This window comes from Neoarius graeffei, chromosome 10, assembly GCF_027579695.1.
Source record: "Neoarius graeffei isolate fNeoGra1 chromosome 10, fNeoGra1.pri, whole genome shotgun sequence".
Taxonomy (NCBI): Eukaryota; Metazoa; Chordata; class Actinopteri; order Siluriformes; family Ariidae; genus Neoarius; species Neoarius graeffei.
In genome coordinates, this window is record NC_083578.1 from 85,697,923 (window position 1) to 85,722,651 (window position 24,729).

Genomic DNA, 24,729 nt, shown 5'->3' on the forward strand with positions numbered 1-24,729 from the left:
TTACACTACTGTGCCAGTACAGCAATGGACTCTGGGATTCCTGGTTTGAACCTAAGTTCAGGGTTTCACATCTTGTTCTCTCTCCATATCTGTTTCTTCCAGGTTCCTTTCCAAAAGCATGCTGGTAGGTGGACTGGGGAATGGTGTGAAAGTGTGTGATGTAGATCGGCATCCCACGCGCCCAGGATCCACCACAACCCTGACCTGAAGATGACAGAACATGCAAACTCCACACAGAATGGCCCCTGCCAGCCACGAACCCAGAACTTTCTTGCTATGAGGCGACCGTGCTAACCACTTACACTACTGTGCCAGTACAGCAATGGACTCTGGGATTCCTGGTTTGAACCTAAGTTCAGGGTTTCACATCTTGTTCTCTCTCCATATCTGTTTCTTCCAGGTTCCTTTCCAAAAGCATGCTGGTAGGTGGACTGGGGAATGGTGTGAAAGTGTGTGATGTAGATCGGCATCCCACGCGCCCAGGATCCACCACAACCCTGACCTGAAGATGACAGAACATGCAAACTCCACACAGAAAGGCCCCTGCCGGCCACGAACCCAGAACCTTCTTGCTGTGAGGTGACCGTGCTAACCACTTACACTACTGTGCCAGTACAGCAATGGACTCTGGGATTCCTGGTTTGAACCTCAGTTCAGGGTTTCACATCTTGTTCTCTCTCCATATCTGTTTCTTCCAGGTTCCTTTCCAAAAGCATGCTGGTAGGTGGACTGGGGAATGGTGTGAAAGTGTGTGATGTAGATCGACATCCCACGCGCCCAGGATCCACCACAACCCTGACCTGAAGATGACAGAACATGCAAACTCCACACAGAAAGGTCCCTGCCGGCTACGAACCCAGAACCTTCTTGCTATGAGGCAACCGTGCTAACCACTTACACCACTGTGCCAGTACAGCAATGGACTCTGGGATTCCTGGTTTGAACCTAAGTTCAGGGTTTCACATCTTGTTCTCTCTCCATATCTGTTTCTTCCAGGTTCCTTTCCAAAAGCATGCTGGTAGGTGGACTGCGGAATGGTGTGAAAGTGTGTGATGTAGATCGGCATCCCACGTGCCCAGGATCCACCACAACCCTGACCTGAAGATGACAGAACATGCAAACTCCACACAGAAAGGCCCCTGCCGGCCACGAACCCAGAACCTTCTTGCTATGAGGCGACCGTGCTAACCACTTACACCACTGTGCCAGTACAGCAATGGACTCTGGGATTCCTGGTTTGAACCTCAGTTCAGGGTTTCACATCTTGTTCTCTCTCCATATCTGTTTCTTCCAGGTTCCTTTCCAAAAGCATGCTGGTAGGTGGACTGGGGAATGGTGTGAAAGTGTGTGATGTAGATCGACATCCCACGCGCCCAGGATCCACCACAACCCTGACCTGAAGATGACAGAACATGCAAACTCCACACAGAAAGGTCCCTGCCGGCTACGAACCCAGAACCTTCTTGCTATGAGGCAACCGTGCTAACCACTTACACCACTGTGCCAGTACAGCAATGGACTCTGGGATTCCTGGTTTGAACCTAAGTTCAGGGTTTCACATCTTGTTCTCTCTCCATATCTGTTTCTTCCAGGTTCCTTTCCAAAAGCATGCTGGTAGGTGGACTGGGGAATGGTGTGAAAGTGTGTGATGTAGATCGACATCCCACGCGCCCAGGATCCACCACAACCCTGACCTGAAGATGACAGAACATGCAAACTCCACACAGAAAGGTCCCTGCCGGCTACGAACCCAGAACCTTCTTGCTATGAGGCAACCGTGCTAACCACTTACACCACTGTGCCAGTACAGCAATGGACTCTGGGATTCCTGGTTTGAACCTAAGTTCAGGGTTTCACATCTTGTTCTCTCTCCATATCTGTTTCTTCCAGGTTCCTTTCCAAAAGCATGCTGGTAGGTGGACTGCGGAATGGTGTGAAAGTGTGTGATGTAGATCGGCATCCCACGTGCCCAGGATCCACCACAACCCTGACCTGAAGATGACAGAACATGCAAACTCCACACAGAAAGGCCCCTGCCGGCCACGAACCCAGAACCTTCTTGCTATGAGGCGACCGTGCTAACCACTTACACCACTGTGCCAGTACAGCAATGGACTCTGGGATTCCTGGTTTGAACCTCAGTTCAGGGTTTCACATCTTGTTCTCTCTCCATATCTGTTTCTTCCAGGTTCCTTTCCAAAAGCATGCTGGTAGGTGGACTGGGGAATGGTGTGAAAGTGTGTGATGTAGATCGACATCCCACGCGCCCAGGATCCACCACAACCCTGACCTGAAGATGACAGAACATGCAAACTCCACACAGAAAGGTCCCTGCCGGCTACGAACCCAGAACCTTCTTGCTATGAGGCAACCGTGCTAACCACTTACACCACTGTGCCAGTACAGCAATGGACTCTGGGATTCCTGGTTTGAACCTAAGTTCAGGGTTTCACATCTTGTTCTCTCTCCATATCTGTTTCTTCCAGGTTCCTTTCCAAAAGCATGCTGGTAGGTGGACTGGGGAATGGTGTGAAAGTGTGTGATGTAGATCGGCGTCCCATTGGCGTACCTCGCGCCCAGTGTTCCCAGGATAGACTTTGGATCCACTACGACCCTGACCTGAAGATGGATGAATGAATGACTGCTTAGTTTTGTGTAGACTCACTATAGATAAGTGGTAATTAAGGTTCTGATCATGTTCTTGTCATGTTTATTTTGCCTGGACCAGTGAATTAAACTCAATCTGCAGGGTCATGTGGAGGATACATCATTACTCCAAATAGCCTAAGGTTCTGTCATTAAGGTGTAATGACTTTAAGTGTTTAATTAATGCTACAGGACACACAAAAACATGGTTCTTTCTTTGGGCTGTGTGTAATAGAGACATGTTGGTAAGAGCTGAGCCTCCAGTCCGGATGTGTTTGGTCTGATGGGGACTGACTGACTCTCTCACTGCTGACGCCTCGCGCTCACCGACTTCACCAGGCTTAAAGAAAATAAATAAAACACAATTTAAAGCTATGAATACAGGAATATACGCGCTGGCGCCATCCAAACTCGAAACCTCAGGTAAACTCGTCTTTATTCTATCCGTTTCCTGAACAGACTAGTCAGAATATTACCAGAAAATACTTCAATCGAAATGCTAGCTAATTAGCTTGCTAGCCAACCCAGGTAGCTAAGTAGCTAAAAACTAACGATGCAACCATTTCGTTTCATGTAATTCCCGCCCCTTTCACTTTCGCGCCCTAGGATTGGCTAGTTGTACTCGGAATATATTCTCTCAACCAATTAAACGCGGTTAGCTGATATGACTAGCCAATCGCAGCATAGCAGGTGGGACTGCCAGCGACCTAGCCGTATGAGCTTAGCTGCTATTACCACCAGTGCTATAAGAAATGGATTATTATTATTAGCTAGCATGCTAAGTTTTTAGGCTTAATTTGTTAGTTTTATTTTTAATTATTTGCAAATAAATTAGGATTAGGTTTTAATTCACCACGACGGGCGTTTAGAAGGCGAGAAATATGTTTAAGAGCTGAGGTAAATTTTTTTTTTTTTTTAATTTCTGTAAAATTCGTTCTGCTAGCATTTTAGCGCTAACTAAAATGACAAGCCCACTAAGTTAGCTAGCTAATGGAGTCCTATGTTATGGTAGATACCAAAATACTGTAGATATTAAGACATGTTTTTATTCATCTTTGTGTGTTAACTTTTTTTTTTTAAATCTTGTGCGTCATTAAATCCTGAAAGAAGTGCACACTTGTAAGCTAGAGGCTTAGCTGTTAATATTATCTCTGTTATTAGTGTTGTTGTGAGTGACGTTGTTTAATTACACAGAAACCGGAATGACTTCTCTCGTTATTGGTTCTAATAATGCAGGTCCAGTAATACTCATTTCATGCTTTTGCCTTTTTTAACCGTTTGTTAATGATTTTAACATTGTTTGGAAATGTTAGTCAGGTTGCTAGGCTCCTTGCTAGGTTGGATAGCCAGCAAGCTAACTGCTATCTTGCTAGCAAACCTGCCTAGGATTTAGTCTTGACAAGTAACGCTGTTTTTAAAGCCTTGTCTTGTCTTGTTAGAATAGAATATAATATAATAATGCATACAATACAGTGCAAAAGTTTTTGGCACATACAAATAAATACTGTAGACCAAACAATAAGCCATAATAAATGAAACAAAGTCAGTATTTGGTATGAGACGACTCTGCTTTAAAAAAAAAAAAAAGTCTGAGGTCCAGTGAGTGCAGTTTTATGCGGAAATGAGCTGTAGGTTTTACTGAGCATCTTCCAGAACCAGCCACAGTTCTTCTGAACACTTTGACTGTCATACTCGCTTCTTCTTTTTGCACCAAAACCCAGCAGCCTTCATTGTGTTTTTTTTTTTTTTTTTATAATCTGAAAAGTGCTCTCTTATAAATAATGTTGAGTGGTAGATCACTTTCACTACGTTCACACTGCAGGCTGAAGTGACTCAAATCCGATTTTTTCGCCCATACGTGACCTGTATCCGATCTTTTATTGACAATATGAACGACACATCCGATTTTTTTCAAATCCGACCCAGGCCGTTTGGATATGTGGTCCTAATTCCGATTCCTATCCGATCTTTTCATATGCGACTTCAGTCTGAACCGCCAGGTCGCATTCATCCGACTTACACGTCATCAACAAGCCACAAACGTCACTATTCTGCGCTGAAGTAGGCGGCGGGTCTATCAAAAAAAGTTACAACAACATGGCGCATGACATCAATGCGACTCCGCACCCACACGTTCCTTTGAACGGAGGTTGCAGTCACTACCCCACAGAACGCCTGAGCCAGAACCCTTGCCCTCTTCCTTCTCAACCTCCTCCTTAACATCAGGCTATTGTGCATGTTCTGGCTCCGTCGCAACAACAACTGCATCATCGCCAGGTACTCCATGCTGGCTACTGTCATACACAGGAAACTTTAGGTTACTTCCGTAAACACTGGCCATGCTCAGTGCGTGTGACGTCGTCGTATCCTGCAATGTGCATGCGGAACACTTTTAGGTCGCTTTTCGTTCATACTGAGGATCACATACAAGTCGCATATATTTGTTAATGTGAACGACCTCACAAAAAAATCGGAATTGAGCATTAAGCCTTGCAGTGTGAACGTAGTGTTTGACTCGTTCAGGATCATGCTAGCTGAATGGAATATATCTGATATACCATGAAAAAAGCCAGCCAATATTATCCTTTTTGTACATACACATTCCTTTCAGCTGTTCAACACGTCTTTCGCTTTCAAAATTCTCTCAATGTTACGTATTTAATGAAGCAAACCCGGTGGCCATGTTTGTTTTGTTTGTTTGTGTACAAATCGTCCCAGTTGCTCACTAGCATGGAAGTTTTGCGTCTCCGACACGTCTCTTTTCCAGTTTTTCAATGTCCGTTGTTATGTTTTTCTTGTGTAAGTATGCATGAAGAATATCTAATGAAATTTTGATAGCCTTTCGGGTGTTCAATGCATCCTTCTCTTTGGAAATGCTTCTGCAGAAAACTTTCTCGTTGGATATTCACATCAGCTCCAATGTGTGACATGTTGTCTTGACAACCATGCAATATCGTAAACCATATTCAATGCTCATTCTCCATTGGGTAGCGTGATGTAATACATGTAGGATAAGTGATATGCTAAGAATATTGCATGCTATCAAACTAAATGGATGAAACCTGCTAGAAGGGAATAGAACGCATGTTTTTATTCCATCGAAAAAGTGTCCTGTATGTACGATAGTAATATATAATATGTTGCTTGGAGAAAAAAAAATTATGTAACGTTTTTAATTTAATTAAATAAAATGAATGTTTGGAGCGCTAAAATGTTTTTGTAGTGACTTGATAATGTAGAAGCAGGCTTTTAGGCAGGATTTTTTTTTAGGGAGTCTAACTTTTTTGCAGGTGTCACTGTATGTGGCGAGGTGTAGCGGCGCGTTGAGCGCCGCTGGCACGAGTGTTTTAGGGGGTTCCGGGGGTACTCCCCCGGAAAATTTTGAAATTTCTAATGCTCTCAAATGCTATTTCCTTCATTTTGACAGCAAATTTTGAGCAATACAGCCAAGTGTTTTTGCCTTTGTTACAACATTCTTGTATCAATAGTAAGGCTGGACTGGGGGGAGGCATGTGTGCATGGAAAAATTCAAGCCAGATTCATTTTAGGTAAAACAACTTTCTTTAATGTCTTAATGTAAACAAAATGGTTTCACTGCAACAGTCCACTGGCAACAATATGTTTACAACCGCCTGGGGGCCTTGAGGTACAACTTTCTGGCGGCAGCGAAGTCGAATTCCGGCATGGGAATTCGGGCATAGCTGAGCCTGATGAGCCGATCCAGCTGCTCAATGCAGAGGAGAGTGCGTGCTATAGGGTTGGTTGTCACAATGTTATTTCAATGGGGCGGTACAGGAACCGAAAATACATACATATTTTTGAGAATTATGTAAAAATGTTAAAGAAAATGTATTCAAAATACATGTAGGTATAACAGATTGGTAATACAATATCAACTTTGGGAACACCAAAACAAAATACACTGCAAACTGCATATATTTTTAATGAATATTATTATTAAAATGGGTATATTTCTGGGATTTTTTGAGCTGGAGTTGCATATTAAGCATGACAAATTAGCTATAAAGCTTTCTGATCGCAGAATACTACATAAATAAAGCTTGTTGTAGCTGTGTTTGTCTCAGTCAGTAGTGCACCTATTGCAATTGCATTACATGTGACAACCAACCCCGAACACAGTGTGACAACCAACCCCGGCTGACCAGTTTTGCTTTCAAAGCCGCTAGCGTCCAAAGATTTAGTATAACAAAGAAAAAAACACACAGGAAATACACCAAATTTATTTAATAACCCATTTATTTATAACGAGGGCTCTCACAACTTTGAAATTAGTGCAGCCATAGAAACGCGTGTTTCTGTAGCTCTGCGGCGGGTGCCTATATTTTGTACTCTGGGCTCGTGCTGTTGCTATGGTAACCCTGGGCGTCTTCGGGAAAGACAGCTGTCAAAGCGAGACTTCTGAAATTTCCAAAATGGCGGTGTCAACAAAGCTTGTAGATCCTCGGAAAGCTCAGACTCGGCGATTTTTTAACATATTCAGCTAAGTTACCGGACATAACACGGGCGGAAATATTAGGGCGTCTTTAGGGCGTCGTACTAAAAAGTAGGGCGTCCAATTTCTTGTTTTTTTCAGTACAGGGCGTCGAAAAGACGCCCAGACGCCCCTCTATCTAAAAGCCTGTGTAGAAGTCATACGGGGAAGGGATGCCTAAGATTTTTGCATAGTTGTGTGTAATTTCTGATGCCTAGCTGAATTAAAGAATACTACCGCACGTTTTAGCAATCCAGTTTAAAACTACTCTTATAGTCCAGTCAAATGTCTGTATAGAGCACATTAAAAAGATTCTTTACATAGTAGAGAAGAGAATAAAAACCTTGAAGGAAGGACAACCGAATCAGCCAGATTCAAAAACGTTTCTCAAAAATGTTTTCAACTTTGATTGATTTTACCAATCTGTGTCCATGTTGTAAGACCTGTTTTGTCTCCATCACCAAGATATGGCTTGTAAAGCTGTTTTATGGCCCATGTACAGTTGATTTATTAAATAATTCCATGCTTGCTATTATATTTACTTTGCTCAATCAGGATTACTTGCGTTTATCCTCGTGTTTGACATTTAAAGCTCTTTGTAGTTTAAATTGTGTTCGAGTCGTTTGTGCTTCCTGTTTGGCAGCTCGCCATAAAGGCCAGAACAAACTTCTCGTAGTTCTTCTACAGTATGTTGTAGTCTAAGCTTTGATTTTTCTTTTTTTGTTTGTAGTGACTATGAATCCTAGCTGGCAAACCCGTTTTGTTTTGCTTCCTCGTTAGACTCGTTAGTCAACACAAACGGACAGCTTGAGTCGTGCTTTTGAGACGGCTTTATAGTTTTGTACACAGAATTTGAAAATCACGTCTTAAGCTTGTTTTTTTTTTTTCTTCTTTTAGGAAGCTTTGTTTTTGAGCCATAATTGGGATAAAGGTTTAAGAGTCAAGTTGTTTTTGCTGTTTTCATATGGACCGTTGAGTCTGATCTCAGGCTGTTTGATGACGTGTAAATGCTGCTTTTCGTTCAGATCCATGGTGGTCTGGAGTTCTTGTCAATCGAGCCGTGGTATGACGTGGAAGTTATTCGTACTCTGGGACGTGTGCCGAGTGATGTGATTGGTTCAACTTGTCACATTACTTCCTGGGTCGACTTTCATGCTGCTAAAGTTATTGATATACACTGTACAGCCAAAAATCTGTAGACATCTGACCATCACAGACGTATGTTCTTGGTGAACAACATCTTAGTGTAGGTATTTGTGTTCATTCAGCTACAAGAGCGTTAATGAGATCAGGCACTGATGTTGGGCAGGACGACAGTCAGAGTTCCAGTTCTTCATAAATGTGCTCATTGGGGTTGAGGTCCAGGCTCTGTGCAGGACATTTCAAGTTCTTTCCCTCCAGCTTCAGCAAACCATGGAGCAAATCATGAAGCTCACTTTGTGCACAGGGGCTTCTTGGTTCCAGTGAAGGGAAATTGTAATGCATAGAAGGATATTCTATACAATTGTGTGCTCCTGACTTTGTGGAAAGAGTTTGGGGAAGAACCACATGCCCTGCATCTGGGAAAACTCGACCTATCATTTTGGAAACTTGCATGGAATTGTGAATTGAGCTACGGTTCTGAGTCAGAGTTCTCCTATATGAACGCAAACCTGTGATTATAAGCCCCGCCCACAAAACGAAACCCAGAAGTGCAGTCGGTCCATTTTTTTCAAGCAGTGCTTCATCATGTGCATGGATTGGTCCATCTGAATCAAACCGTGGCGTGCTTGGTTTGTTTTTTGAGTCCGGTCTGAACACGGCGATTGTTTTGCGTCCAAGAGCGTCTGAGTGAAGTGATCTCGGTCTGCTTCTGATCAAACTCGAGCTTGGTTTGATTGCATTGACAAACTGAGTCACCTCTGATTCTCATGCTACGTATTAAACATTGATGCATACAGTTCATTTGAGCATTTCGTCTGTACCATGCAAGAAAGAAAGAAGGTTGTGGTGTTTGTTGTCCATGTCGTCCCGACAGAGCTACGTGTCTGCAGTATATTTCGAATGCACGTATGCAGTCGTATCCAGACAGCAGAAAGATGTCTTTTTCCTGGTTGGTTCTCTCTACGTGGCTTTCGAGTGCTGCTGTTGTCTCTCGTGGGTGTGTACCGTATGTCCATGGTACGTACAGTGCCCTCCACAATTATTGGCACCCTTCGTTAAGATATGTTCTTAGGCTTCTAATAAATTCATTTTAAAAAAAAAAGGACAACAATACAAAAAAAGAGAGAAATCCAACCTTTTATTTCAAGTGCATTTATTCAGTGGGAAAAACCCCACATTAAGAAATGATTCTTTTACATGAAATCGTGTACCACAATTATTGGCACCCCTGATGTTAATACTTTGTACAACCCCCTTTTGCCAACAAGACAGCACTTAATCTTCTCCTATAACATTTCACAAGATGGGAGAATACAGAGAGAGGGATATTCGACCATTCCTCTTTGCACAATCTCTCTAAATCGTCCAGAGTCCTGGGTCCTCTCCGATGCACTCTCCTTTTCAGCTCACCCCACAGGTTTTCAATTGGGTTGAGGTCTGGGGACTGAGATGGCCATGGGAGGAGCTTGATTTTGTGTCTGGTGAACCATTTTTGTGTAGATTTGGCCACATGTTTAGGGTCATTATCTTGCTGAAAGACCCAGTGATGACCCATCTTCAGCTTTCGGGCAGAGGCCACCAGATTTTGATTTAAAATGGCCTGGTATTTCAAAGAGTTCATGATGCCATGCACCCTAACAAGGTTCCTGGGGCCTTTGGAAGAGAAACGGGCCCACAGCATCACCGATCCTCCCCCATACTTCACAGTGGGCATGAGGTGCTTTTCCGCATACTCATCTTTTGTGATGTATTAGGCTACGTTCACACTGCAGGCTGAAGTGACTCAAATCCGATCTTTTCGCCCATATGTGACCTGTATCCGATCTTTTATTGACAATATGAACGACACAGATCCGATTTTTTCAAATCCGACCCAGGCCGTTTGGATATGTGGTGCTAATTCCGATTCCTATCCGCTCTTTTCATATGCGACTTCAGTCTGAACCGCCAGGTCGCATTCATCCGACTTACACGTCATCAACAAGCCACAAACGTCACTATTCTGCGCTGAAGTAGGCGGCGGGTCTCTCAAAAAAGTTACAACAACATGGCGCATAATCACGGGCGCAGATAGAGGGAGGGACGGGTCATATTTAAATTCACCTCGTTCGGTCCCCCCTACTTATAGGGAGGAAAAAACGTCTATGCTGTCTTTCTTTGCATAAGGCAAACCTCACGGAAAAATCAAAAGACTAATTACCATTCGGTTTATTGAGGTGCACGGCAGTGTATACATAGTTGCAACAACTCACATAAAACAAAACAAAGACTGATATTCGGTTGGTTGAGCTGCGCAGACTGCACAGGTTGCGAGCTCGAGCTTGGTTGCTATGGTTACTAACAACAAGTTTGACAGGCATATCGGGGTTGGGGTTGGTTTGCTGGCAGCTTTGTCCCCCCCCCAGTTCAAAAAACGTATCTGCGCCCCTGCGCATGACATCAATGCGAGGGACGCTTCGGGCTGTGAAGGTTCTGAATCTTCTCAATGGAAGGACGCAGAGGTTAGGGAGCTGATTTCCATTTGGGGGGATGCAGCTATTCAAGCTAGATTGGATGAGTCATACTGCAACCGGGCGGTTTTACTTCCATAAACACTGGCCATGCTCAGTGCGTGTGACGTCGTCGTATCCTGCAATGCGCATGCGGAACACTTTTAGGTCGCTTTTCATTCATACTGAGGATCACATACAAGTCGCATATATTTGTTAATGTGAACGACCTCACAAAAAAATCGGATTTCACAAAAAAATCGGAATTGAGCATTAAGCCTTGCAGTGTGAACATAGCGTTAGTGTTTGTTGCCAAAAAGCTCTATCTTGGTCTCATCTGACCAAAGCACGCGGTCCCAGTTGAAGTCCAAGTACTGCTTAGCGAACTCCAGACGTTTACATTTATGCTTGTAATTGAGAAAAGGCTTTTCCCGTGCATGCCTCCCAAACAGCTTGTTGGCATGTAGATAGCGCCTGATGGTTGTTATGGAGACTTTGTGACCCCAAGATGCTACTCTTTGATGCAATTCTCGAACAGTGAGCTTTGGAGAACTTTTTACTTCTCTTTCCATCCTCCTCACTGTGCGTGGTGGCAAGATAAACTTGCATCCTCGTCCAGGCTTGTTTGCCACTGTTCCAGTTGTTTTAAACTACTTGATGATTCCTCTGACTGTAGACATGGGCCGGCGTAGGCGAGCGGCTATTTTCTTGTAGCCATTGCCTGAGTTATGAAGGTCGACGCACATCTGCTTTACTTGAGTGGTGTGTTCTCTTGTCTTTCCCATGTTGAAGAGTGGATAAGAGAAATAGGCCTCTGTGTCGCATCATATTTATACCCCAGGGAAGCAGGATGTGATGAATTACTAATTAAAGGTTCCTAGATACTCTGATCAACTTTATAAACTACAGTAGAAATGACAGAAATGCTTCATTACATTTATTTTCTAGGAATTATGGGTGCCGATAATTGTGGAACAGGTGATTTTTATGAAATTATTTCTTAGTCAGGGATTTTTAATTTTTTTTAAAATTCGCTCGAGTTAAAGGTTAAATTTTTCTACAATTTTCAGTGTGAGATTATGCTTCTGCAATAAAAATTGAATTTATTTTAAGGCTTTTAACACATCTTAACTGGGGTGCCAATAATTGTGGCGCGCTGTATATCTGTTCGTGTGTGTATATGTATACTGGTATTCATGGCTGAATACCAGTATATTGAGCAAGCTATCTGTACTTGCTATATATGCTCACTAGAGGCGCCAGTGCTACTCTTTCGACTTCCTTCCAAGATTTGTGTAACATCTCTGTACACCTTAATGAGACGTCATACATGATAATGGGATAAAATATTTATTCGCTAATCTGTCCATACGGCCGATGAGTTATTGCTACGGCGTGGCGTCCGTCATCCTTCGTCCACAATTCAGTTAAATTGTATCTCCTCCGTCAGTTCTCCTCGGATTTCCGTTCCGATAATTTTGTTTGAAATAACTCATCACTTCGTACAAAACTTGGTCATTGTTTTGTCAATATTATTTATTTATTTATTTAGCTAATGAGTTACTAATTAGGCCAAATTAACACATTTTCCAGGCCTCTCACTAGAATTAAAAAAAAAAAATTATCTTCTCTCTGATTTCTCATCCGATTCCAGTTCTGATCGATGTTTTGGGTCGATCTTCCCTCAAGGAACAAAACTTGGTTGTTTGTTGAGTTTCCTGTTTGTTTACAACTTTTGTTTATTTTCTGTTAAATCATATCCCCTCCCTCCCTCCCTCCCTCCCTCCCTCAGTTCTCAATGGATTTCAGTTCTGATTATTTTATTTGAAAGAACTAGACCTTCTGCACAATACTTGGATTCATTAGATTGTCAATTGTTAATTAGCTCAACTTAAGAGATTTTCTTCTGACTAGAATTGTATCTCCTCTCATTTATCATGCGAATTCAGTTCTGATCAGTGTTTTGGGTCGATCTTTTCTCGGAGAGCAAAATTTAGGTAATCCTTTGTTTGATTTTCCTGTTGTAAACAATTAGTTGTGAAGGTTGGTCCTCTTTCACATTGTCACATTTCAGTTCTGTTTGATCTTTTGGTCATCATGGTGGTTTTGATGGCAGGCCAGATGAGCGACTACGTCCTTCTGTGTTTTTTTTCCAATGGTGTGTGTCAAACAGTATATGGGAACTAATTGGAGGAAGGAACTAAGGCTACATCCACACGACAATGGCAGCGAGATGTTATTTAAAAATATATCGCGTCCAAATGGGCAACAATCAGTAAAATATCAGGTCCATATGGCAACGCAACGCTTGCTGAAAACGATGCAATACACATGCCACACCTCTAGGGGCGCTGTAAGACGGTCCCTTCGGAGACACCAGAACAATAGAAGAAGGAAGGACGCATGCGCATAAACTATTATGCGCGAGACTTCATATTAGCCACAAAGTCAGGAAAATCTGTTTGTAAAATTACATTATAATGACCAAATACAATGAAAAGTATTTTTCCAGACTCACCTGTGAAAGGTAATCCCATGTGATCTCGTTTGGACAGCAAACCTGTTGGTACAGTTAAACGCAGTTAATCTTTATTCTTCACTTTGACCTCTCCAAAATGGCGGCGAGGATGACGTGATTCTACGCGGAAGGTGGCGTCTTTAATGGTCCGGAATAAATTGAATGATACACGTTGATGGATTAATTTGTTGTTTCTCACCCGTGAAAGGTAATCCCATATGATCTCGTTTGGACGGTAAACCTGTTGGTACAGTTAAACGCAGCACATGAATCTTTATTCTCCGCTTTGACCTATCCAATATGGCGACGAGGATGACGTATGATTCTACGCGGAAGGCGGCGTCTTTAATGGTCCAGAATAAATTGAATGATACACGTTGATGGATTAATTTCTTCTACGCCCTTTTTGAGGAATGTATTGTAGGACTTAAACCCACATCTGAAGAGGTGAGATCGCTCCTTTTTTTTTTTCCTTATTTTTGCTGGCGGGATTGACTCTGCCCTAAGGGCAGAGTCTCTCTCTCTCTCTCTCACTTTGCACCATTACACAATAAATATTCACAGTGAAAATATTTTGTAAGCGCGTTTCATGAACCAAGTTATAGGATTTGTTGACAACTCGCATCGAGTTCGTTACACTTCTACCCGGCGTGAAGCACTCACAGTCATGTGGTTGTGACGTCATCGTAAACAAATCCGTTCTACTCATCCAGACGACTTCACAACGGCAACGTTGCCAGATCTTTCCACTCTGGAGCCCGTTCTTAAAAAGATTGCGTTTTGGGCACCCAAAACGCCAGTGCCGTGTGGACGCCAGGCCTAAACGATAAGCAATTGTATCGGAGTCACCTGAATCCGTTGCCGTGTGAACAGGGCCTTAAGCTGGGGGGAGAACTGAAGGAACAACGGGCCGCTCGCGTTGTAGGATTGGGCCGAGGAATCGTCCGAGCAGTTGATATGGATTTTCAGAAAATAAACGGTCACTTTGTCTCTCGCAAGGATAAGGAGGAAAATCGGATTTATAGCACTTCGGTCTTGAACCGTGAACATGGTTACGTTTCCTGACGTGGGGTCTGTTGTAGTTAAGGGTAGAGCAAGTTGTTTATTAGGTATGTATATTTTTGCATTCTGGACATGCTTCTTTAATCAACGTCTCGATTGCTCTCTTGCCGAGAAACTTCCATCACATTCTTCATCACCTGGCGTTGGGTGAAGGGGCGCAAAAGGCACATGACGTAAACACACCTGAAGCGTGGCTGTGTACTTGAGACCGTCAAATAAAGAAAATAATTACCTCAAAATTTGCCTTAATTGCTGCTTGGCCGAGCAATGTCATTTTGTCGTTGATTAATATTTCAGAAACCCCGAGTGGTGTTAAATATTACATGACTCACGATCACGCAGGAAGACTTCAGGCACACACATGCCGTCTCCTACGAAAGTATTGGAACAGCAGGGTTCATTCTTTTGTTTTTGCTACACACTGACGACTTTTGGGTTTGAGATCAAAAGATGAATGAGGTGATGGATCAGAATTTCAGCTTTCATTTCCTGATATTGACATCTGGATGTTTTAAACAACTTGGAACGTGGCATCTTTGGTTGCAGACCCCACACTTAAAAAAAATTCTATCCACATTCACTGGATATGAGTGATTGTGCGCTTTTGATTGGCTATTCTGCTACTAGGATATCAGCTTGTATATCATGAGTAGAGAAAAACAAAATGGCGGAGCATGTTGCTGAACCAACCGAAGATGAAATAAAAACTGTACTCGAAATGTATTTTTTTTTTTCCCCAATAAATGTATTATTATTATAATTATTATTATTATTTATTATTATGGCATTTTTCACAAATTGTTACTGTCACTTTGCCGGTTTCTTTACATTCTTCATCTTTGAGCATTAAAATTTGTTGAATATTTTTAGACTGGTTCAAAAGCTCAAAGTTGTTTGAAAATTACAGAACTGAAATGTCCAAGGAAGAATTAAATAAATGTCTAAATTTGTTCTATACCTCAGCAAGACAGCACTTTTCTACAAAAAAAACAACACTCAAGTCAATTCATGCAGCCATCGATAGGTTTTTAAGACGTCCGTCTAAGTGGAAATGATTTTGTCGGATGCTTTGCATAAAGGTTTTTATTGATCGGATTTGCAAAAAAATAAAAATAGATATGCTGTTTCAAAATCTACTGAATGTGGATAGAATAAAAGTTATTCCACTCAGTCTCGTTGTACATGGATTATGGTTTCTTCCTTCAGTCTCCTTTTCAGGAGAGCTCAGCGGGAATACTGGTTTACCTCAGTCCATCTGCATCTCCGTCCATCTGAAACACCCTTTTTCTCAGCAACCACAAATCGTAGCCTAGCCACTTGGTACCAAACTTCAGCTTGGGGTTCTGTACCGTGTTTACTGTTTTTAGGTCCGTCGCACATCGACTTCCTGTTTACCAACTGAATGTATTTGGGTCCGTCTCAGAAGCTGGTCTCTCATTTGGGTTGTTATGGTCAAAAATTTTTTTTCTAAATTTACTTCTTTTTTTTTTTTGCATTTACCTAACACTCAATGTTTCTTTTGTTATGTTTAATAAGAATAAAAATAGCATCTTGCTTTATCTGGCCTCCACTGTGGAAATTTTTTTTTTGATTACAATTCAAATGCTTTTATAAAATTGATGTTATTTTATATGAAAAATCAATCATGAAGAATTAAAGCCCCTCCTTCACAGATGAGTGAAAATATTGAATAAATTTCCTCTTTTTGATTGCTTGGGTTAAAAATGCCAAGTTATGATGACTGAATTGATTATTCACTTGAATATGAATAATATGATACATTTTGGGTATTTGATATGGCGAAATAGGACACGATGGAAAAATCAAGAACACACTGGAAAGATGAGAATAACAGCGGTGGTAAAAAAAAAAACGGCGACTGTACCGGCTGAAGGTCGCGCGGGTCTCTGCTGTGGCGTGCGAGCAACTGGACATCACTACCGCACCAGACGGAGCGCGAGGCAGGGGCGGGGCAAAATGACTGGCCGTAGATTCTATCAAAAGTTTGATCTAAATTGACCATGGTTGCAAAATATTGGCCAAAAATACGCAAACACCACGAAATATGAAAGTAAGATGAAAAAGAAACATTCTATTGCTTTATACTGCAAGACTAAAACAAAATAAAACTCTCAAAACTCACCTTTTCAGCGATAACGTCCGAACAGATCACCCGCGTAACAGAAAGACCGCAAATGGAAGCACGATCAACTTCTACCTGTTGGAGTGGAAAATTCCATTCTACACATGCAAATTGTTAATGTGTGTCCTTCCCGGCACACACATAACACGCTACGGTAAAAAATAGACCACGACTCATTTTATAGCTCAGAAATTCATACAAGACCAGCTACCATCGTAACATATTCTGTAAGAAACATTTTCTATACCTAACTTTCAGCTTTTCATTTTAAAAAAACAAAATCGCAGATTTATAACTAAATTTTTATACGGCGTAGTGATTTTAAGTTACTACTTTTGGTGAGGTAGTGACCTTGACCCTGAGGCTTTCCGTTTAGATCAAAACACACGATCGTATTGGTTTTGGGTATGTGGAAAACGGAGTTACAACGGTGATCAAATATTCTGCATGATGTTTTATTACGGTTATGATTATTCTGTGAGCGCACCAATCCTTAGGTGTATAAAGTTACAACTTAAAATACAATTAGTGATAACTGTAGACTTTTCAGTGGACTACAATCTTTTTAAGGGAATGTGATGATGTCAGCCATTTATCATGTCCCGGATCAAGCCGCCATTTTTCCACAAATTTGCAGGATTTTTGCCAAATTCTGAATATTCACATCAAAGATTTAGTTTTATCTGTATTATTTCTTTCATCATTTTATTTCAAATTCAAACCAACATCACCATTCAAAACCGTATAGTTTATTGACTGAGTGTATTTAGTGGGGTTCCCCCACAGTACCCAGTTTCTGAGACGGACCTATTTACGAAACATGTAGGGTGGATTTTGACACTGTTTCAAGAAGCAAAATGCTATTTCAAAACGACAGTTTACCAGGATGCTATTTGAAATCCCTGGGGAGAGACACTGCTCTTTACTTAATTGTTTCAGGGTTCATTATTTGTTGAAGTCAACATTCATAATAAGTGTTCTGTTCCTTCGATTGCTTGCATTTTGATATAAGCGAGAGCGGGGTTGATCTTGTTTCCACTGATGAAGTCCTTTGTTATATCGGCAGTATGTTTTTGTTCCTTGTTCTGCTGCATGATAAAGTTCTTCCAAATTGGATTGGATGCGTTTCTCTGTAAATTGGCAGACAGTGTTTCTGCAAACTTCTTCTGAATTCATTCTGATGCTACCATCATCAGTAAAGATTAGTGATTCCGTTCCATAAACAGCCCCTACCTCCAGCATGCTGGATGATTATTTTTTTTCCATCTTTTTCTCAGCTTCAGAATGGTTTGCTTTCTCCCGTAGACATCTCTCTACTCTTCATGTTGGTTTATCCTTTTAAACAACAAATACAGTTTTCACAGGTGAAACCCAGGGCTGAAACTATGAATAAACCTTCAGAGGTATTAAGTGTTTAAACAGTCACTCGAACAGGACACACCTGGCAACAGGAAACACCTGTTAGTTTCGTGTTGCAAGGTTTTTGATTGCTTGAAAAATGGTGCCGTGTTTTAAGTTAATGTAATCTAAATTCTGAGTCATGATCTCCGATGTAGAGGAAAAACAAGCAAGCTGGCCTTGCCGTTCCAATACTTTCGGAGGAGACCGTGCTTTTCGTTGGGAAGGTTGCGAAGCCTAACCCTAGTGGCTGTTGGTCATTTATTATGAAACTGAAGCCATGTTGCAAGTTCGAAGAGTTCCTGCATTACCTGTTTCACTTCTTTTCTTCAGGAATCTTCTATACCTTTTGCTTGAACATCTAGAGATGCGTGTTAATTATTAGAACAGTCAAAACCTGATTTTAGGTGTGTGTGTGTAGCAAAAACTTAGTCATCTACAGAGGTGAGCCTTGTGTTTTTATTCCTTTTGTCGTTTTATATGTAGGGTATTTTGTGTGTGTGTGTCTTGTTTAATCAGAAATTAACCTCGGAGTATTTTGCGTCCAAATAGTTATGGAAGATACAATGCATTTTGACGATCTGGCAGAACTAATTAAACAAAGTATGTCACAGTGTCAGAAGAAATTTTCCAACGTGTATATATGATCATGATCTGGATAATGAGATTTAAAAAAAAAACCCACACAGTGTTTAACAGGTTATACATTTCAGGTCTATAAATCTGGATTATCTAACATTTTAAAGAAAAAAAATCTGATCAGTAATTAGTTATTTGCGTATGACCGGAGTAACGCCGGATATGTTCTGTTGTAATGATCATCCCTGTGATACTGTCAGTAAGGAATAAAACGCATGAGGTAGTGCTGTTATAGGAAACTAATCAACATTGTGATTTGTGAAGTGTTTCCACCTCAGCAGTGTCTTGAAGTGTTTTATTCCTCTTACACTATTAGCAATTTGCCAATGATTCTGCAAACTGTATTTATTAATGGACAGGGTCATACTTTTTATCCCTTTATAGCTACCTTTAATGCCATGAAACAAGTTGGTTCCTTTTCATGGCGACGATAACGTAACTGAGAAGAGTCGTTCCATCACCAGCCTGGCTGTTAGAAAGCGCCGACACTGGAGACTCCTTCCGTAACTCTTAAATGAAGGTTTCCTTACAGAAAGTGATTTTACTTTGTTAAAGATGAGCACTGTCCCTGTGTAATTTATTACTCTAGAAGAAACACTCCCGTATTAGATTATGACCTGTGATTTGAATCGCAGTCCGTTACTGTTATTTAACAATTATTTGCTGAAGGTGAAGGGAATATCGGGAAATATTATTATACATCTAGGACACTTTTTTTTCGATGGAATAAAAACGTGTTCTATTCCCTTCTAGCAAGTTTCATTCATTTGGTTTGATAGCATGCTATATTGTTACTGTAGCATATCGCTTATCCTACGTGTATTACATCACTCTACCCAATGGAGAATGAGCGTTGAAATATGGTTTACGATATTGCATGGTTGTCAAGACAACGTGACGTCAGAAACGTAAAACTTCCATGCTAGCCAGTGGGCGACTATGACGATTTGTAAACAAACATGGCCGCCAGGTTTTAGACCAAACTTCGCAGCATCTTTAGTGCTTTTAGGAACAGCGTGTTCTTTCAAAATGTATAATTCTTCCTCGCTTACGGTGCCGAAGCGACTGGCCGCCATTTTGCCGAGATGGTTATCAAGAAATAATCCGAATCTCTCAATCAGTGCGCAATTTTCTGTAATCGCCTACATATTTTCAGACATTCAACAGCACTGTAAACTCTAAATGGATAAAAAGTACGACACGTTTGTTATTAAATCACAAATTGTAATCAGTGGTAATAAGCTGCAGTGATGGAATAAAACACTTCAGGATGCGTAGGTATTGGAAAATAATCAACATGCGAGTGATAATATTAACTCTGGTTCATATCCAGCCATTTCACACCATGCAGTTGTTGATTGAGTGTTTTCCTTCGGCAGCATGCCCTCATTGGCTTCATTTCTCAGCTAAGATGGGAATAGAGTAGAATAGAGAATCACCTCCATGGTTTATACTAAAGAAAATTAATCAATAGTGTGGAGAATGAAGAGTTAAACGGTGCTGTGGTGTAACTCGGTTTATCGGAATATCCAATATTGAAAAAGAAGTCCTGATTAAAATGCTTGGCAGTACTCCTCATTTGAAGGTTTATGCGCACTTTGTGTGTGTGTGTGTGTGTGTGTGTATATATACTGACTAATACATGAAGTTCCTGTTGAGAATTGTGTGTGGTCTTTGGGTGAGCCGCAGAGCGATGAAAGCTGAAAACTGATACCTACACTGGTTACTGTTACAATTCGCTTTCACATGTGCAGCATGGTGTTCATTCGAAATGAACCTTGCTGTGTTTTCCTTCTGAACGCAGGTCAGAACGCACTTGTGTGCAGGCCGAAACAACCGGTCCGAGAAAGCCAGTCTTGTTCTGATTCTTGGTGAACTCTGGCATAGTTGAATCACAGTGAGAAAGCGATGTGATTCGAAGTGAATCAATGTGCGCGTTGGGTTGCAGGCAGGGCTTTGAACCAGAATTTTTTTTCCTATTGGTTCGTTCCGAACAGAAACAGAATTTTAACGTTTCCGGTTTTGGGTTCCACCATTAAATAGACGTTCCCGAACCGGTTAGAACAAAAAAATGTCGTTCCCGGAACGGTTAATTACGTTCCCTGTCAGCTGTTTAACAAATGGCTATAAAATTATGTCTCTGTCTCATCCAGCTTAAGCCAAATGTAGGCTAATTCTATTACAACCTTCATTAAATAAGACGAAATAATTCAAAACAATTATTATTTCAAATGTTGGCGATTTGGATTCTCAGTATGTCTTCCCATCTACACAAACAGAAAAAGTGCCAAAAATGAAAGATAATTCGTTTAGTGTGTTACCAAAGGCTAGTCAGGCCCTATAGAGGGCTACCGCATGATGTCACCGCGCCGCGAGATTTTGTTAGGCGCCATATTGGAAGACCAAGTACACATCTATGCAAGTACATACATACACTCACCGGCCACTTTATTAGGTACACCTGTCCAACTGCTCGTTAACACTTAATTTCTAATCAGCCAATCACATGGCGGCAACTCAGTGCATTTAGGCATGTAGACATGGTCAAGACAATCTCCTGCAGTTCAAACCGAGCATCAGTATGGGGAAGAAAGGTGATTTGAGTGACTTTGAACGTGGCATGGTTGTTGGTGCCAGAAGGGCTGGTCTGAGTATTTCAGAAACTGCTGATCTACTGGGATTTTCACGCACAACCATCTCTAGGGTTTACAGAGAATGGTCCGAAAAAGAAAAAATATCCAGTGAGCGGCAGTTCTGTGGGCGGAAATGCCTTGTTGATGCCAGAGGTCAGAGGAGAATGGCCAGACTGGTTCGAGCTGATAGAAAGGCAACAGTGACTCAAATAACCACCCGTTACAACCAAGGTAGGCAGAAGAGCATCTCTGAACGCACAGTCCGTCGAACTTTGAGGCAGATGGGCTACAGCAGCAGAAGACCACGCCGGGTGCCACTCCTTTCAGCTAAGAACAGGAAACTGAGGCTACAATTTGCACAAGCTCATCGAAATTGGACAATAGAAGATTGGAAAAACGTTGCCTGGTCTGATGAGTCTCGATTTCTGCTGCGACATTCGAATGGTAGGGTCAGAATTTGGCGTCAACAACATGAAAGCATGGATCCATCCTGCCTTGTATCAACGGTTCAGGCTGATGGTGGTGGTGTAATGGTGTGGGGAATATTTTCTTGGCACTCTTTGGGCCCCTTGGTACCAATTGAGCATCGTTGCAACGCCACAGCCTACCTGAGTATTGTTGCTGACCATGTCCATCCCTTTATGACCACAATGTACCCAACTTCTGATGGCTACTTTCAGCAGGATAATGCGCCATGTCATAAAGCTGGAATCATCTCAGACTGGTTTCTTGAACATGACAATGAGTTCACTGTACTCAAATGGCCTCCACAGTCACCAGATCTCAATCCAATAGAGCATCTTTGGGATGTGGTGGAACGGGAGATTCGCATCATGGATGTGCAGCCGACAAATCTGCGCCAACTGTGTGATGCCATCATGTCAATATGGACCAAACTCTCTGAGGAATGCTTCCAGCACCTTGTTGAATCTATGCCACGAAGAATTGAGGCAGTTCTGAAGGCAAAAGGGGGTCCAACCCATTACTAGCATGGTGTACCTAATAAAGTGGCCGGTGAGTGTACATACCTGAAATGTAGCCAGGGCCGGTTCTGCCCTAATCTGGACCCGGGTGCAACATCACGCAAACCCCCCCCCCCCCCCCCCCCCCCCCCCCCCAAAAAAAAAAAAAAAACACCAGTCTAAATCAGGACAACCATCACATAAGGGTCAGTCCATGAAATGGGGTTACCAAAATGTGACATAGAGGGAGTCACTTAAAACAATTTACAACTGAAAACAACTTTTATTTCCATGAAGCATTGACCATATAAGAAAATATAACATAGTTGTTAAGATAACTCCTGCTCTACAATGTATGATAAAATCCATAAATATTTACCTGGTTGCTAATGTAACAAGGACACGAACAAGCTTTTAAAAATAAAGGAAAAATATTGATAAAATCAATTTTTTGCGTTTATTTGCTTACTTTAAACATTAACACTGAATAAGAATTCATTAGAAATATTAGTTCAACATCATAAACACTGAAAATATGAAATACCAGTATTTCACAAACTTCATAAAATCTCTAAGATTTGAACAATAACAACAGTCATTAACAGGAAACAGTTTCATCCTATATGGGGTAAATGAGATTATTGAATTCATTACTTTACTTAGTCACACTTATATCTGCACTTCTCTAGAGCACGTGTTGTGGTGTGTGAGATCCCGCGAGAAGTTATCTCACGTCAGTTCAGCTGACCTAGATTGAGTAAATAGGTCTCGCAGGTTGTGAACGAACCAGGAAGTGAGTGGACGCTAAGTTAGGATGTGAGAAAAAACATCGATAATTTCTTTTATTGCCGTTTGTTTAAATTTCTTTCTACCTACATCGTTTTATAGTATATTCTTCTTTATATTAAAAACATCAATCATGATTTCAACTCGTTTTATCATTTTTTATAAGCCTGGTTTCTAACGTAACACGGTAGGACATCACAATGTTATGTTCACAACCTATTTTTAGTGGATGAATTTGAAGCTAAATAGTTTATAGAACCTTCTTAACTTTATTATGTGAGTGTAAAACTAAATTGCAAGTACCATGAAACTAATTTTATTGAAATTCTCAGAAAGTAATGAAGGTTTATTTAAGCTCAAAGTCAGCAAATATTCCATGTCACAAAAAACGTGTCATCCGTGTCCAGTCACAGGGGAAGAAAATGTTTCACATTTCTTTATTTCAAAAGAAAACTTCATTTTTTTAATTTATTTTATTTCTTCAAACAATATTTATGGATAATCTGCTAAATATTTCTTTAAATCCTGGAAATTAAAGATGAAATGATTATGTAAACCCGGACCAATGAAAAGTAACATCATTTCATGGACTGACCCATAACTATAACTATAAACATTTTAGATCAACTATTTTAACTAAATGGGCTATAATAAATAAGCCTGCAGGCAGCCACGGCGGGCTGCCTCAGAAAAGTAACCATTCAATGACACAACCGAAAGCCTGCAGCCACGGCGGGCTGCCTTAAAAAGTAACCATTTGTCCTACCTTAAAACTCGTTTTGCATTTTCTGCCTCCTTTTTTGTATTTTTGACCCTCCGTTTATTTTCTTTCCTTTTCTGAAAACCCGATTTGTGTCCAGACATTTTGTTCTGCTACTAACGAACTAACTCGTCAGGTCTCGTCTCTCGACCCCGCGATGATTCCCGTGGGAAGGGCAACAATTGATACATTTTTACAAACAGCCAATAGGGAGGTTGCAACGTTCAGGCTCTTCTTTGCTCAGACACTCAGTAATGCACTTACTCACTTATTATCACGTGGAGACGTGATAGTAGTCCACCTTCCCGCTCTCTCCATTCAGTCAGCGAACGTCACACAGGAAGTGAACCCCAGCGGGTCATAGAAACTTGCGCAGGAGAAGAATGATTTTTTTTTTATTTGTAGGCTACGGAAACTTTGAGGAATGAAATAAAAACCGGTATTAACCGGTTACCATTATTTTTAATAAGCGTTTCTGTTCCGGAACATAAAAAATAATAAAGTTTCTGGTTTCGTTTCTGTTCCATGTGAAATAGAAAAAGTTCCCGGTTTTCGTTCCTTGAACCGGTTCAAAGCCCTGGTTGCAGGACTGTGGTGTTTTTCTTTTTTTTTTTTCCTTCTTTAAAGTTGGTGTGAGCTGCTACACTGAGCCAAAGTACAGAAGAAGAAACCTTTGTCACATGCACACTTCAAGCACAGTGAAATTCATCCTCTGTATTTAACCCATCTGAAGCAGTGAACACACATGCACGCGCACCCAGAGCAGTGGGCAGCCACACTACAGCGCCCGGGGATCAGTCAGGGGTTCGGTACCTCGCTCAGGGCACTTCAGCCCAAGGCCGCCCGTCAACGTAACTGCATGTCTTTGGACTGTGGGGGGAAACCGGAGCACCCGGAGGAAACCCACGGGGAGAACATGCAAACTCCACACAGAAAGGCCCTCGCCAGCCGCTGGGTTCAAACCTGGAACCTTCTTGCTGTGAGGCGACCGTGCTAACCACTACACCACCGTGCCGCCCTAACGTAATTGAATAATGTTAATTAAGAAATAAAGCAAG

At 41.5% G+C, this 24,729-nt stretch overlaps 1 protein-coding gene across 4 annotated transcripts in view; it reads left to right on the forward strand.

The window, feature by feature from the left end:
- Positions 1-2,901: 2,901 nt before the first annotated feature.
- The window catches only part of csnk1g2b (casein kinase 1, gamma 2b), a 93,386-nt gene continuing 71,558 nt past the window's right edge, over positions 2,902-24,729 (forward strand). For 2 of the 4 annotated variants that reach the window (XM_060932484.1, XM_060932487.1), the window contains exon 1: positions 2,902-3,069. The gene's annotated coding sequence lies outside the window, so the exon portion shown is untranslated. Of the gene's footprint in view, positions 3,070-3,389; positions 3,544-18,267; positions 18,336-24,729 lie in introns of those variants that run through there. The other 2 variants (XM_060932485.1, XM_060932486.1) reach the window with 2 other exon arrangements.